Source organism: Trachinotus anak, unplaced genomic scaffold (assembly GCF_046630095.1).
Source record: "Trachinotus anak isolate AG129_WGS33_773 ecotype Australia unplaced genomic scaffold, CSIRO_AGI_Tana_v1 ptg000005l, whole genome shotgun sequence".
NCBI lineage: Eukaryota > Metazoa > Chordata > Actinopteri > Carangiformes > Carangidae > Trachinotus > Trachinotus anak.
Genome location: NW_027273856.1, coordinates 10,939,238 through 10,956,749, shown reverse-complemented (window position 1 = coordinate 10,956,749; position 17,512 = coordinate 10,939,238).

The following is a 17,512-nucleotide window of genomic DNA, read 5'->3' as shown; positions in this document are numbered from 1 at the left end:
GCTCAAGCATATGTTTCAGCAGCAAAGTGGATCTACGGGACGCTTCGATAAAGCCAATCACAGCAGCTCCTCTCATCAGGAACAGACAGTTTAACGAGCCAACACTTCAGCAGGAAACCTCCCTCCACAGACAAAAGTATACGTTTAAGTATAAGTTGAGCTCCTGAGGTCCTGGCCGTATTATTGACTTGTAAGTGTTTTTCCCCTGTGTTTTTTGTGTAAGAGTGTATGCTCTGTTTTTGCGAGGAGCTTTGCGTTCCGAGGACCCGCAGGCTGTCGTGTGAGTTGGATGGGACACCAACAGGGAGCAGGCCCGTGTCGCGGCGCAGGCCAAGGCAACACTCAACACTGAGGCAACTGGGAAGTGTCCCGGTGCTCCTCAAGGGCTGCCCACCACAAGCTCCCACAGAGGACTCATGAACGCTCTGGTCCGGACCACGTCTGAGACCGGCAACGCTGAAAAGCGACAAACGTCACAGACGCGTGTCCTCTCTGGGAGTGTGGAATGAGACCTATGGCAGAAATAACACCCATGGTTTCCGGAGCTCTTTCACCAGAGAAGAGCTCATTAACATCATCACTTGTTACTTTGCCCCATTCAGGCCTGGAGTGCATTTGTGTTCTCTGGTTTCTAACATAACAGTGTGTTTTATGTGAAGCTTTTCAGTTTCTGAGGTTTGCAGGCATGAAACAGTAATTTTAAAGCACAGTCAACTGAAAATGACTCAGTGTGAGTGAAAAGTGGTCAGAATCAACACTATTGTGTTTATCGTGAAGCTTTTCAGTTTCTGAGGTTTGCAGGAATGACACACAAATTTTAGAAAAAAGTCAACTGAAAACCACTCAGTGTCAGTGAATACTGGTCAGAATCAGCACTTATGTGTTTTTTGTCAAGCTTTTCAGTTTGTTAGGTCTGCAGGCCTGAAACAACTGAAAATGACTCAGTGTGACTGAATCGTGGTCCGAATCAACGCTTGTGTGATGTTTGTGAAACTTTTCAGTTTCTGAAGTTTGCAGGAATGAAACAAGCAACAATGAGGCAACTGGGAAGTGTCCCAAGCTCCCACAGAGGACTCATGAACGCTCTGGTCCGGACCACGTCTGAGACCGGCAACGCTGAAAAGCGACAAACGTCACAGACGCGTGTCCTCTCTGGGAGTGTGGAATGAGACCTATGGCAGAAACGGCTCCTATTTAAAATCTTCCGAGGGTGAAGTAGTCATATCGAATGTGACGTCACCAAGCCAGGGACGTATCAAAGGAGGATCCCGCTCATTTTGCTTTGAAGTCGAGGCTTTGCTGCTGTGTGCTTTATTCTGTTTCAGGTCCAGTGTTACAGCGATTCCCTTTGCCATGTGTTGAGCCAGCCGTGTGGTGACTGCGCAATAATGAGGCAGGAGAGACATTGACTGCCACTGCTGTTTTGTTTCCTTGTGGTTTATGTAGTTGTTTTTATTTGTGATTGTATTATTAGTCTTTTGGTTTCTCTCGGCTGTGGCAATCATTGTTTTTCCCCAGTCAATTGAACACTATAGATCATTGTAACTGCCTCATGGCAGTAATTGTGGCTTTTACGCACGCTCCTTCCGCCTCTAGAATCATGTCAATACCAAAATGACGCCCAACATAATGATCAAATGATTTTCACTTTTAACTGATTCTTGCTCAAGCATATGTTTCAGCAGCAAAGTGGATCTACGGGACGCTTCGATAAAGCCAATCACAGCAGCTCCTCTCATCAGGAACAGACAGTTTAACGAGCCAACACTTCAGCAGGAAACCTCCCTCCACAGACAAAAGTATACGTTTAAGTATAAGTTGAGCTCCTGAGGTCCTGGCCGTATGATTGACTTGTAAGTGTTTTTCCCCTGTGTTTTTTGTGTAAGAGTGTATGCTCTGTTTTTGCGAGGAGCTTTGCGTTCCGAGGACCCGCAGGCTGTCGTGTGAGTTGGATGGGACACCAACAGGGAGCAGGCCCGTGTCGCGGCGCAGGCCAAGGCAACACTCAACACTGAGGCAACTGGGAAGTGTCCCGGTGCTCCTCAAGGGCTGCCCACCACAAGCTCCCACAGAGGACTCATGAACGCTCTGGTCCGGACCACGTCTGAGACCGGCAACGCTGAAAAGCGACAAACGTCACAGACGCGTGTCCTCTCTGGGAGTGTGGAATGAGACCTATGGCAGAAACGGCTCCTATTTAAAATCTTCCGAGGGTTGAAGTAGTCATATCGAATGTGACGTCACCAAGCCAGGGACGTATCAAAGGAGGATCCCGCTCATTTTGCTTTGAAGTCGAGGCTTTGCTGCTGTGTGCTTTATTCTGTTTCAGGTCCAGTGTTACAGCGATTCCCTTTGCCATGTGTTGAGCCAGCCGTGTGGTGACTGCGCAATAATGAGGCAGGAGAGACATTGACTGCCACTGCTGTTTTGTTTCCTTGTGGTTTATGTAGTTGTTTTTATTTGTGATTGTATTATTAGTCTTTTGGTTTCTCTCGGCTGTGGCAATCATTGTTTTTCCCCAGTCAATTGAACACTATAGATCATTGTAACTGCCTCATGGCAGTAATTGTGGCTTTTACGCACGCTCCTTCCGCCTCTAGAATCATGTCAATACCAAAATGACGCCCAACATAATGATCAAATGATTTTCACTTTCACTGATTCTTGCTCAAGCATATGTTTCAGCAGCAAAGTGGATCTACGGGACGCTTCGATAAAGCCAATCACAGCAGCTCCTCTCATCAGGAACAGACAGTTTAACGAGCCAACACTTCAGCAGGAAACCTCCCTCCACAGACAAAAGTATACGTTTAAGTATAAGTTGAGCTCCTGAGGTCCTGGCCGTATTATTGACTTGTAAGTGTTTTTCCCCTGTGTTTTTTGTGTAAGAGTGTATGCTCTGTTTTTGCGAGGAGCTTTGCGTTCCGAGGACCCGCAGGCTGTCGCGTGAGTTGGATGGGACACCAACAGGGAGCAGGCCCGTGTCGCGGCGCAGGCCAAGGCAACACTCAACACTGAGGCAACTGGGAAGTGTCCCGGTGCTCCTCAAGGGCTGCCCACCACAAGCTCCCACAGAGGACTCATGAACGCTCTGGTCCGGACCACGTCTGAGACCGGCAACGCTGAAAAGCGACAAACGTCACAGACGCGTGTCCTCTCTGGGAGTGTGGAATGAGACCTATGGCAGAAATAACACCCATGGTTTCCGGAGCTCTTTCACCAGAGAAGAGCTCATTAACATCATCACTTGTTACTTTGCCCCATTCAGGCCTGGAGTGCATTTGTGTTCTCTGGTTTCTAACATAACAGTGTGTTTTATGTGAAGCTTTTCAGTTTCTGAGGTTTGCAGGCATGAAACAGTCATTTTAAAGCACAGTCAACTGAAAATGACTCAGTGTGAGTGAAAAGTGGTCAGAATCAACACTATTGTGTTTATCGTGAAGCTTTTCAGTTTCTGAGGTTTGCAGGAATGACACACAAATTTTAGAAAAAAGTCAACTGAAAACCACTCAGTGTCAGTGAATACTGGTCAGAATCAGCACTTATGTGTTTTTTGTCAAGCTTTTCAGTTTGTTAGGTCTGCAGGCCTGAAACAACTGAAAATGACTCAGTGTGATTGAATCGTGGTCAGAATCAACGCTTGTGTGATGTTTGTGAAACTTTTCAGTTTCTGAAGTTTGCAGGAATGAAACAAGCAACAATGAGGCAACTGGGAAGTGTCCCAAGCTCCCACAGAGGACTCATGAACGCTCTGGTCCGGACCACGTCTGAGACCGGCAACGCTGAAAAGCGACAAACGTCACAGACGCGTGTCCTCTCTGGGAGTGTGGAATGAGACCTATGGCAGAAACGGCTCCTATTTAAAATCTTCCGAGGGTGAAGTAGTCATATCGAATGTGACGTCACCAAGCCAGGGACGTATCAAAGGAGGATCCCGCTCATTTTGCTTTGAAGTCGAGGCTTTGCTGCTGTGTGCTTTATTCTGTTTCAGGTCCAGTGTTACAGCGATTCCCTTTGCCATGTGTTGAGCCAGCCGTGTGGTGACTGCGCAATAATGAGGCAGGAGAGACATTGACTGCCACTGCTGTTTTGTTTCCTTGTGGTTTATGTAGTTGTTTTTATTTGTGATTGTATTATTAGTCTTTTGGTTTCTCTCGGCTGTGGCAATCATTGTTTTTCCCCAGTCAATTGAACATCATAGATCATTGTAACTGCCTCATGGCAGTAATTGTGGCTTTTACGCACGCTCCTTCCGCCTCTAGAATCATGTCAATACCAAAATGACGCCCAACATAATGATTTCATGTAATGATCAAATGATTTTCACTTTCACTGATTCTTGCTCAAGCATATGTTTCAGCAGCAAAGTGGATCTACGGGACGCTTCGATAAAGCCAATCACAGCAGCTCCTCTCATCAGGAACAGACAGTTTAACGAGCCAACACTTCAGCAGGAAACCTCCCTCCACAGACAAAAGTATACGTTTAAGTATAAGTTGAGCTCCTGAGGTCCTGGCCGTATGATTGACTTGTAAGTGTTTTTCCCCTGTGTTTTTTGTGTAAGAGTGTATGCTCTGTTTTTGCGAGGAGCTTTGCGTTCCGAGGACCCGCAGGCTGTCGCGTGAGTTGGATGGGACACCAACAGGGAGCAGGCCCGTGTCGCGGCGCAGGCCAAGGCAACACTCAACACTGAGGCAACTGGGAAGTGTCCCGGTGCTCCTCAAGGGCTGCCCACCACAAGCTCCCACAGAGGACTCATGAACGCTCTGGTCCGGACCACGTCTGAGACCGGCAACGCTGAAAAGCGACAAACGTCACAGACGCGTGTCCTCTCTGGGAGTGTGGAATGAGACCTATGGCAGAAACGGCTCCTATTTAAAATCTTCCGAGGGTTGAAGTAGTCATATCGAATGTGACGTCACCAAGCCAGGGACGTATCAAAGGAGGATCCCGCTCATTTTGCTTTGAAGTCGAGGCTTTGCTGCTGTGTGCTTTATTCTGTTTCAGGTCCAGTGTTACAGCGATTCCCTTTGCCATGTGTTGAGCCAGCCGTGTGGTGACTGCGCAATAATGAGGCAGGAGAGACATTGACTGCCACTGCTGTTTTGTTTCCTTGTGGTTTATGTAGTTGTTTTTATTTGTGATTGTATTATTAGTCTTTTGGTTTCTCTCGGCTGTGGCAATCATTGTTTTTCCCCAGTCAATTGAACACTATAGATCATTGTAACTGCCTCATGGCAGTAATTGTGGCTTTTACGCACGCTCCTTCCGCCTCTAGAATCATGTCAATACCAAAATGACGCCCAACATAATGATCAAATGATTTTCACTTTCACTGATTCTTGCTCAAGCATATGTTTCAGCAGCAAAGTGGATCTACGGGACGCTTCGATAAAGCCAATCACAGCAGCTCCTCTCATCAGGAACAGACAGTTTAACGAGCCAACACTTCAGCAGGAAACCTCCCTCCACAGACAAAAGTATACGTTTAAGTATAAGTTGAGCTCCTGAGGTCCTGGCCGTATTATTGACTTGTAAGTGTTTTTCCCCTGTGTTTTTTGTGTAAGAGTGTATGCTCTGTTTTTGCGAGGAGCTTTGCGTTCCGAGGACCCGCAGGCTGTCGTGTGAGTTGGATGGGACACCAACAGGGAGCAGGCCCGTGTCGCGGCGCAGGCCAAGGCAACACTCAACACTGAGGCAACTGGGAAGTGTCCCGGTGCTCCTCAAGGGCTGCCCACCACAAGCTCCCACAGAGGACTCATGAACGCTCTGGTCCGGACCACGTCTGAGACCGGCAACGCTGAAAAGCGACAAACGTCACAGACGCGTGTCCTCTCTGGGAGTGTGGAATGAGACCTATGGCAGAAATAACACCCATGGTTTCCGGAGCTCTTTCACCAGAGAAGAGCTCATTAACATCATCACTTGTTACTTTGCCCCATTCAGGCCTGGAGTGCATTTGTGTTCTCTGGTTTCTAACATAACAGTGTGTTTTATGTGAAGCTTTTCAGTTTCTGAGGTTTGCAGGCATGAAACAGTCATTTTAAAGCACAGTCAACTGAAAATGACTCAGTGTGAGTGAAAAGTGGTCAGAATCAACACTATTGTGTTTATCGTGAAGCTTTTCAGTTTCTGAGGTTTGCAGGAATGACACACAAATTTTAGAAAAAAGTCAACTGAAAACCACTCAGTGTCAGTGAATACTGGTCAGAATCAGCACTTATGTGTTTTTTGTCAAGCTTTTCAGTTTGTTAGGTCTGCAGGCCTGAAACAACTGAAAATGACTCAGTGTGACTGAATCGTGGTCAGAATCAACGCTTGTGTGATGTTTGTGAAACTTTTCAGTTTCTGAAGTTTGCAGGAATGAAACAAGCAACAATGAGGCAACTGGGAAGTGTCCCAAGCTCCCACAGAGGACTCATGAACGCTCTGGTCCGGACCACGTCTGAGACCGGCAACGCTGAAAAGCGACAAACGTCACAGACGCGTGTCCTCTCTGGGAGTGTGGAATGAGACCTATGGCAGAAACGGCTCCTATTTAAAATCTTCCGAGGGTGAAGTAGTCATATCGAATGTGACGTCACCAAGCCAGGGACGTATCAAAGGAGGATCCCGCTCATTTTGCTTTGAAGTCGAGGCTTTGCTGCTGTGTGCTTTATTCTGTTTCAGGTCCAGTGTTACAGCGATTCCCTTTGCCATGTGTTGAGCCAGCCGTGTGGTGACTGCGCAATAATGAGGCAGGAGAGACATTGACTGCCACTGCTGTTTTGTTTCCTTGTGGTTTATGTAGTTGTTTTTATTTGTGATTGTATTATTAGTCTTTTGGTTTCTCTCGGCTGTGGCAATCATTGTTTTTCCCCAGTCAATTGAACATCATAGATCATTGTAACTGCCTCATGGCAGTAATTGTGGCTTTTACGCACGCTCCTTCCGCCTCTAGAATCATGTCAATACCAAAATGACGCCCAACATAATGATTTCATGTAATGATCAAATGATTTTCACTTTCACTGATTCTTGCTCAAGCATATGTTTCAGCAGCAAAGTGGATCTACGGGACGCTTCGATAAAGCCAATCACAGCAGCTCCTCTCATCAGGAACAGACAGTTTAACGAGCCAACACTTCAGCAGGAAACCTCCCTCCACAGACAAAAGTATACGTTTAAGTATAAGTTGAGCTCCTGAGGTCCTGGCCGTATGATTGACTTGTAAGTGTTTTTCCCCTGTGTTTTTTGTGTAAGAGTGTATGCTCTGTTTTTGCGAGGAGCTTTGCGTTCCGAGGACCCGCAGGCTGTCGCGTGAGTTGGATGGGACACCAACAGGGAGCAGGCCCGTGTCGCGGCGCAGGCCAAGGCAACACTCAACACTGAGGCAACTGGGAAGTGTCCCGGTGCTCCTCAAGGGCTGCCCACCACAAGCTCCCACAGAGGACTCATGAACGCTCTGGTCCGGACCACGTCTGAGACCGGCAACGCTGAAAAGCGACAAACGTCACAGACGCGTGTCCTCTCTGGGAGTGTGGAATGAGACCTATGGCAGAAACGGCTCCTATTTAAAATCTTCCGAGGGTTGAAGTAGTCATATCGAATGTGACGTCACCAAGCCAGGGACGTATCAAAGGAGGATCCCGCTCATTTTGCTTTGAAGTCGAGGCTTTGCTGCTGTGTGCTTTATTCTGTTTCAGGTCCAGTGTTACAGCGATTCCCTTTGCCATGTGTTGAGCCAGCCGTGTGGTGACTGCGCAATAATGAGGCAGGAGAGACATTGACTGCCACTGCTGTTTTGTTTCCTTGTGGTTTATGTAGTTGTTTTTATTTGTGATTGTATTATTAGTCTTTTGGTTTCTCTCGGCTGTGGCAATCATTGTTTTTCCCCAGTCAATTGAACACTATAGATCATTGTAACTGCCTCATGGCAGTAATTGTGGCTTTTACGCACGCTCCTTCCGCCTCTAGAATCATGTCAATACCAAAATGACGCCCAACATAATGATCAAATGATTTTCACTTTCACTGATTCTTGCTCAAGCATATGTTTCAGCAGCAAAGTGGATCTACGGGACGCTTCGATAAAGCCAATCACAGCAGCTCCTCTCATCAGGAACAGACAGTTTAACGAGCCAACACTTCAGCAGGAAACCTCCCTCCACAGACAAAAGTATACGTTTAAGTATAAGTTGAGCTCCTGAGGTCCTGGCCGTATGATTGACTTGTAAGTGTTTTTCCCCTGTGTTTTTTGTGTAAGAGTGTATGCTCTGTTTTTGCGAGGAGCTTTGCGTTCCGAGGACCCGCAGGCTGTCGTGTGAGTTGGATGGGACACCAACAGGGAGCAGGCCCGTGTCGCGGCGCAGGCCAAGGCAACACTCAACACTGAGGCAACTGGGAAGTGTCCCGGTGCTCCTCAAGGGCTGCCCACCACAAGCTCCCACAGAGGACTCATGAACGCTCTGGTCCGGACCACGTCTGAGACCGGCAACGCTGAAAAGCGACAAACGTCACAGACGCGTGTCCTCTCTGGGAGTGTGGAATGAGACCTATGGCAGAAATAACACCCATGGTTTCCGGAGCTCTTTCACCAGAGAAGAGCTCATTAACATCATCACTTGTTACTTTGCCCCATTCAGGCCTGGAGTGCATTTGTGTTCTCTGGTTTCTAACATAACAGTGTGTTTTATGTGAAGCTTTTCAGTTTTTGAGGTTTGCAGGCATGAAACAGTAATTTTAAAGCACAGTCAACTGAAAATGACTCAGTGTGAGTGAAAAGTGGTCAGAATCAACACTATTGTGTTTATCGTGAAGCTTTTCAGTTTCTGAGGTTTGCAGGAATGACACACAAATTTTAGAAAAAAGTCAACTGAAAACCACTCAGTGTGAGTGAATACTGGTCAGAATCAGCACTTATGTGTTTTTTGTCAAGCTTTTCAGTTTGTTAGGTCTGCAGGCCTGAAACAACTGAAAATGACTCAGTGTGACTGAATCGTGGTCAGAATCAACGCTTGTGTGATGTTTGTGAAACTTTTCAGTTTCTGAAGTTTGCAGGAATGAAACAAGCAACAATGAGGCAACTGGGAAGTGTCCCAAGCTCCCACAGAGGACTCATGAACGCTCTGGTCCGGACCACGTCTGAGACCGGCAACGCTGAAAAGCGACAAACGTCACAGACGCGTGTCCTCTCTGGGAGTGTGGAATGAGACCTATGGCAGAAACGGCTCCTATTTAAAATCTTCCGAGGGTGAAGTAGTCATATCGAATGTGACGTCACCAAGCCAGGGACGTATCAAAGGAGGATCCCGCTCATTTTGCTTTGAAGTCGAGGCTTTGCTGCTGTGTGCTTTATTCTGTTTCAGGTCCAGTGTTACAGCGATTCCCTTTGCCATGTGTTGAGCCAGCCGTGTGGTGACTGCGCAATAATGAGGCAGGAGAGACATTGACTGCCACTGCTGTTTTGTTTCCTTGTGGTTTATGTAGTTGTTTTTATTTGTGATTGTATTATTAGTCTTTTGGTTTCTCTCGGCTGTGGCAATCATTGTTTTTCCCCAGTCAATTGAACATCATAGATCATTGTAACTGCCTCATGGCAGTAATTGTGGCTTTTACGCACGCTCCTTCCGCCTCTAGAATCATGTCAATACCAAAATGACGCCCAACATAATGATTTCATGTAATGATCAAATGATTTTCACTTTCACTGATTCTTGCTCAAGCATATGTTTCAGCAGCAAAGTGGATCTACGGGACGCTTCGATAAAGCCAATCACAGCAGCTCCTCTCATCAGGAACAGACAGTTTAACGAGCCAACACTTCAGCAGGAAACCTCCCTCCACAGACAAAAGTATACGTTTAAGTATAAGTTGAGCTCCTGAGGTCCTGGCCGTATGATTGACTTGTAAGTGTTTTTCCCCTGTGTTTTTTGTGTAAGAGTGTATGCTCTGTTTTTGCGAGGAGCTTTGCGTTCCGAGGACCCGCAGGCTGTCGCGTGAGTTGGATGGACACCAACAGGGAGCAGGCCCGTGTCGCGGCGCAGGCCAAGGCAACACTCAACACTGAGGCAACTGGGAAGTGTCCCGGTGCTCCTCAAGGGCTGCCCACCACAAGCTCCCACAGAGGACTCATGAACGCTATGGTCCGGACCACGTCTGAGACCGGCAACGCTGAAAAGCGACAAACGTCACAGACGCGTGTCCTCTCTGGGAGTGTGGAATGAGACCTATGGCAGAAACGGCTCCTATTTAAAATCTTCCGAGGGTTGAAGTAGTCATATCGAATGTGACGTCACCAAGCCAGGGACGTATCAAAGGAGGATCCCGCTCATTTTGCTTTGAAGTCGAGGCTTTGCTGCTGTGTGCTTTATTCTGTTTCAGGTCCAGTGTTACAGCGATTCCCTTTGCCATGTGTTGAGCCAGCCGTGTGGTGACTGCGCAATAATGAGGCAGGAGAGACATTGACTGCCACTGCTGTTTTGTTTCCTTGTGGTTTATGTAGTTGTTTTTATTTGTGATTGTATTATTAGTCTTTTGGTTTCTCTCGGCTGTGGCAATCATTGTTTTTCCCCAGTCAATTGAACACTATAGATCATTGTAACTGCCTCATGGCAGTAATTGTGGCTTTTACGCACGCTCCTTCCGCCTCTAGAATCATGTCAATACCAAAATGACGCCCAACATAATGATCAAATGATTTTCACTTTCACTGATTCTTGCTCAAGCATATGTTTCAGCAGCAAAGTGGATCTACGGGACGCTTCGATAAAGCCAATCACAGCAGCTCCTCTCATCAGGAACAGACAGTTTAACGAGCCAACACTTCAGCAGGAAACCTCCCTCCACAGACAAAAGTATACGTTTAAGTATAAGTTGAGCTCCTGAGGTCCTGGCCGTATTATTGACTTGTAAGTGTTTTTCCCCTGTGTTTTTTGTGTAAGAGTGTATGCTCTGTTTTTGCGAGGAGCTTTGCGTTCCGAGGACCCGCAGGCTGTCGTGTGAGTTGGATGGGACACCAACAGGGAGCAGGCCCGTGTCGCGGCGCAGGCCAAGGCAACACTCAACACTGAGGCAACTGGGAAGTGTCCCGGTGCTCCTCAAGGGCTGCCCACCACAAGCTCCCACAGAGGACTCATGAACGCTCTGGTCCGGACCACGTCTGAGACCGGCAACGCTGAAAAGCGACAAACGTCACAGACGCGTGTCCTCTCTGGGAGTGTGGAATGAGACCTATGGCAGAAATAACACCCATGGTTTCCGGAGCTCTTTCACCAGAGAAGAGCTCATTAACATCATCACTTGTTACTTTGCCCCATTCAGGCCTGGAGTGCATTTGTGTTCTCTGGTTTCTAACATAACAGTGTGTTTTATGTGAAGCTTTTCAGTTTCTGAGGTTTGCAGGCATGAAACAGTAATTTTAAAGCACAGTCAACTGAAAATGACTCAGTGTGAGTGAAAAGTGGTCAGAATCAACACTATTGTGTTTATCGTGAAGCTTTTCAGTTTCTGAGGTTTGCAGGAATGACACACAAATTTTAGAAAAAAGTCAACTGAAAACCACTCAGTGTGAGTGAATACTGGTCAGAATCAGCACTTATGTGTTTTTTGTCAAGCTTTTCAGTTTGTTAGGTCTGCAGGCCTGAAACAACTGAAAATGACTCAGTGTGATTGAATCGTGGTCAGAATCAACGCTTGTGTGATGTTTGTGAAACTTTTCAGTTTCTGAAGTTTGCAGGAATGAAACAAGCAACAATGAGGCAACTGGGAAGTGTCCCAAGCTCCCACAGAGGACTCATGAACGCTCTGGTCCGGACCACGTCTGAGACCGGCAACGCTGAAAAGCGACAAACGTCACAGACGCGTGTCCTCTCTGGGAGTGTGGAATGAGACCTATGGCAGAAACGGCTCCTATTTAAAATCTTCCGAGGGTGAAGTAGTCATATCGAATGTGACGTCACCAAGCCAGGGACGTATCAAAGGAGGATCCCGCTCATTTTGCTTTGAAGTCGAGGCTTTGCTGCTGTGTGCTTTATTCTGTTTCAGGTCCAGTGTTACAGCGATTCCCTTTGCCATGTGTTGAGCCAGCCGTGTGGTGACTGCGCAATAATGAGGCAGGAGAGACATTGACTGCCACTGCTGTTTTGTTTCCTTGTGGTTTATGTAGTTGTTTTTATTTGTGATTGTATTATTAGTCTTTTGGTTTCTCTCGGCTGTGGCAATCATTGTTTTTCCCCAGTCAATTGAACATCATAGATCATTGTAACTGCCTCATGGCAGTAATTGTGGCTTTTACGCACGCTCCTTCCGCCTCTAGAATCATGTCAATACCAAAATGACGCCCAACATAATGATTTCATGTAATGATCAAATGATTTTCACTTTCACTGATTCTTGCTCAAGCATATGTTTCAGCAGCAAAGTGGATCTACGGGACGCTTCGATAAAGCCAATCACAGCAGCTCCTCTCATCAGGAACAGACAGTTTAACGAGCCAACACTTCAGCAGGAAACCTCCCTCCACAGACAAAAGTATACGTTTAAGTATAAGTTGAGCTCCTGAGGTCCTGGCCGTATTATTGACTTGTAAGTGTTTTTCCCCTGTGTTTTTTGTGTAAGAGTGTATGCTCTGTTTTTGCGAGGAGCTTTGCGTTCCGAGGACCCGCAGGCTGTCGTGTGAGTTGGATGGGACACCAACAGGGAGCAGGCCCGTGTCGCGGCGCAGGCCAAGGCAACACTCAACACTGAGGCAACTGGGAAGTGTCCCGGTGCTCCTCAAGGGCTGCCCACCACAAGCTCCCACAGAGGACTCATGAACGCTCTGGTCCGGACCACGTCTGAGACCGGCAACGCTGAAAAGCGACAAACGTCACAGACGCGTGTCCTCTCTGGGAGTGTGGAATGAGACCTATGGCAGAAACGGCTCCTATTTAAAATCTTCCGAGGGTGAAGTAGTCATATCGAATGTGACGTCACCAAGCCAGGGACGTATCAAAGGAGGATCCCGCTCATTTTGCTTTGAAGTCGAGGCTTTGCTGCTGTGTGCTTTATTCTGTTTCAGGTCCAGTGTTACAGCGATTCCCTTTGCCATGTGTTGAGCCAGCCGTGTGGTGACTGCGCAATAATGAGGCAGGAGAGACATTGACTGCCACTGCTGTTTTGTTTCCTTGTGGTTTATGTAGTTGTTTTTATTTGTGATTGTATTATTAGTCTTTTGGTTTCTCTCGGCTGTGGCAATCATTGTTTTTCCCCAGTCAATTGAACACTATAGATCATTGTAACTGCCTCATGGCAGTAATTGTGGCTTTTACGCACGCTCCTTCCGCCTCTAGAATCATGTCAATACCAAAATGACGCCCAACATAATGATCAAATGATTTTCACTTTCACTGATTCTTGCTCAAGCATATGTTTCAGCAGCAAAGTGGATCTACGGGACGCTTCGATAAAGCCAATCACAGCAGCTCCTCTCATCAGGAACAGACAGTTTAACGAGCCAACACTTCAGCAGGAAACCTCCCTCCACAGACAAAAGTATACGCTTAAGTATAAGTTGAGCTCCTGAGGTCCTGGCCGTATGATTGACTTGTAAGTGTTTTTCCCCTGTGTTTTTTGTGTAAGAGTGTATGCTCTGTTTTTGCGAGGAGCTTTGCGTTCCGAGGACCCGCAGGCTGTCGCGTGAGTTGGATGGGACACCAACAGGGAGCAGGCCCGTGTCGCGGCGCAGGCCAAGGCAACACTCAACACTGAGGCAACTGGGAAGTGTCCCGGTGCTCCTCAAGGGCTGCCCACCACAAGCTCCCACAGAGGACTCATGAACGCTCTGGTCCGGACCACGTCTGAGACCGGCAACGCTGAAAAGCGACAAACGTCACAGACGCGTGTCCTCTCTGGGAGTGTGGAATGAGACCTATGGCAGAAATAACACCCATGGTTTCCGGAGCTCTTTCACCAGAGAAGAGCTCATTAACATCATCACTTGTTACTTTGCCCCATTCAGGCCTGGAGTGCATTTGTGTTCTCTGGTTTCTAACATAACAGTGTGTTTTATGTGAAGCTTTTCAGTTTCTGAGGTTTGCAGGCATGAAACAGTAATTTTAAAGCACAGTCAACTGAAAATGACTCAGTGTGAGTGAAAAGTGGTCAGAATCAACACTATTGTGTTTATCGTGAAGCTTTTCAGTTTCTGAGGTTTGCAGGAATGACACACAAATTTTAGAAAAAAGTCAACTGAAAACCACTCAGTGTCAGTGAATACTGGTCAGAATCAGCACTTCTGTGTTTTTTGTCAAGCTTTTCAGTTTGTGAGGTCTGCAAGCCTGAAACAACTGAAAATGACTCAGTGTGATTGAATCGTGGTCAGAATCAACGCTTGTGTGATGTTTGTGAAACTTTTCAGTTTATGAAGTTTGCAGGAATGAAACAAGCAACAATGATGCAACTGGGAAGTGTCCCAAGCTCCCACAGAGGACTCATGAACGCTCTGGTCCGGACCACGTCTGAGACCGGCAACGCTGAAAAGCGACAAACGTCACAGACGCGTGTCCTCTCTGGGAGTGTGGAATGAGACCTATGGCAGAAACGGCTCCTATTTAAAATCTTCCGAGGGTGAAGTAGTCATATCGAATGTGACGTCACCAAGCCAGGGACGTATCAAAGGAGGATCCCGCTCATTTTGCTTTGAAGTCGAGGCTTTGCTGCTGTGTGCTTTATTCTGTTTCAGGTCCAGTGTTACAGCGATTCCCTTTGCCATGTGTTGAGCCAGCCGTGTGGTGACTGCGCAATAATGAGGCAGGAGAGACATTGACTGCCACTGCTGTTTTGTTTCCTTGTGGTTTATGTAGTTGTTTTTATTTGTGATTGTATTATTAGTCTTTTGGTTTCTCTCGGCTGTGGCAATCATTGTTTTTCCCCAGTCAATTGAACATCATAGATCATTGTAACTGCCTCATGGCAGTAATTGTGGCTTTTACGCACGCTCCTTCCGCCTCTAGAATCATGTCAATACCAAAATAACGCCCAACATAATGATTTCATGTAATGATCAAATGATTTTCACTTTCACTGATTCTTGCTCAAGCATATGTTTCAGCAGCAAAGTGGATCTACGGGACGCTTCGATAAAGCCAATCACAGCAGCTCCTCTCATCAGGAACAGACAGTTTAACGAGCCAACACTTCAGCAGGAAACCTCCCTCCACAGACAAAAGTATACGTTTAAGTATAAGTTGAGCTCCTGAGGTCCTGGCCGTATGATTGACTTGTAAGTGTTTTTCCCCTGTGTTTTTTGTGTAAGAGTGTATGCTCTGTTTTTGCGAGGAGCTTTGCGTTCCGAGGACCCGCAGGCTGTCGCGTGAGTTGGATGGGACACCAACAGGGAGCAGGCCCGTGTCGCGGCGCAGGCCAAGGCAACACTCAACACTGAGGCAACTGGGAAGTGTCCCGGTGCTCCTCAAGGGCTGCCCACCACAAGCTCCCACAGAGGACTCATGAACGCTCTGGTCCGGACCACGTCTGAGACCGGCAACGCTGAAAAGCGACAAACGTCACAGACGCGTGTCCTCTCTGGGAGTGTGGAATGAGACCTATGGCAGAAACGGCTCCTATTTAAAATCTTCCGAGGGTTGAAGTAGTCATATCGAATGTGACGTCACCAAGCCAGGGACGTATCAAAGGAGGATCCCGCTCATTTTGCTTTGAAGTCGAGGCTTTGCTGCTGTGTGCTTTATTCTGTTTCAGGTCCAGTGTTACAGCGATTCCCTTTGCCATGTGTTGAGCCAGCCGTGTGGTGACTGCGCAATAATGAGGCAGGAGAGACATTGACTGCCACTGCTGTTTTGTTTCCTTGTGGTTTATGTAGTTGTTTTTATTTGTGATTGTATTATTAGTCTTTTGGTTTCTCTCGGCTGTGGCAATCATTGTTTTTCCCCAGTCAATTGAACATCATAGATCATTGTAACTGCCTCATGGCAGTAATTGTGGCTTTTACGCACGCTCCTTCCGCCTCTAGAATCATGTCAATACCAAAATGACGCCCAACATAATGATCAAATGATTTTCACTTTCACTGATTCTTGCTCAAGCATATGTTTCAGCAGCAAAGTGGATCTACGGGACGCTTCGATAAAGCCAATCACAGCAGCTCCTCTCATCAGGAACAGACAGTTTAACGAGCCAACACTTCAGCAGGAAACCTCCCTCCACAGACAAAAGTATACGTTTAAGTATAAGTTGAGCTCCTGAGGTCCTGGCCGTATGATTGACTTGTAAGTGTTTTTCCCCTGTGTTTTTTGTGTAAGAGTGTATGCTCTGTTTTTGCGAGGAGCTTTGCGTTCCGAGGACCCGCAGGCTGTCGCGTGAGTTGGATGGGACACCAACAGGGAGCAGGCCCGTGTCGCGGCGCAGGCCAAGGCAACACTCAACACTGAGGCAACTGGGAAGTGTCCCGGTGCTCCTCAAGGGCTGCCCACCACAAGCTCCCACAGAGGACTCATGAACGCTCTGGTCCGGACCACGTCTGAGACCGGCAACGCTGAAAAGCGACAAACGTCACAGACGCGTGTCCTCTCTGGGAGTGTGGAATGAGACCTATGGCAGAAATAACACCCATGGTTTCCGGAGCTCTTTCACCAGAGAAGAGCTCATTAACATCATCACTTGTTACTTTGCCCCATTCAGGCCTGGAGTGCATTTGTGTTCTCTGGTTTCTAACATAACAGTGTGTTTTATGTGAAGCTTTTCAGTTTCTGAGGTTTGCAGGCATGAAACAGTAATTTTAAAGCACAGTCAACTGAAAATGACTCAGTGTGAGTGAAAAATGGTCAGAATCAACACTATTGTGTTTATCGTGAAGCTTTTCAGTTTCTGAGGGTTGCAGGAATGACACACAAATTTTAGAAAAAAGTCAACTGAAAACCACTCAGTGTCAGTGAATACTGGTCAGAATCAGCACTTATGTGTTTTTTGTCAAGCTTTTCAGTTTGTTAGGTCTGCAGGCCTGAAACAACTGAAAATGACTCAGTGTGATTGAATCGTGGTCAGAATCAACGCTTGTGTGATGTTTGTGAAACTTTTCAGTTTATGAAGTTTGCAGGAATGAAACAAGCAACAATGAGGCAACTGGGAAGTGTCCCAAGCTCCCACAGAGGACTCATGAACGCTCTGGTCCGGACCACGTCTGAGACCGGCAACGCTGAAAAGCGACAAACATCACAGACGCGTGTCCTCTCTGGGAGTGTGGAATGAGACCTATGGCAGAAACGGCTCCTATTTAAAATCTTCCCAAGGTGAAGTAGTCATATCGAATGTGACGTCACCAAGCAGGGACGTATCAAAGGAGGATCCCGCTCATTTTGCTTTGAGGTCGAGGCTTTGCTGCTGTGTGCTTTATTCTGTTTCAGGTCCAGTGTTACAGCGATTCCCTTTGCCATGTGTTGAGCCAGCCGTGTGGTGACTGCGCAATAATGAGGCAGGAGAGACATTGACTGCCACTGCTGTTTTGTTTCCTTGTGGTTTATGTAATTGTTTTTATTTG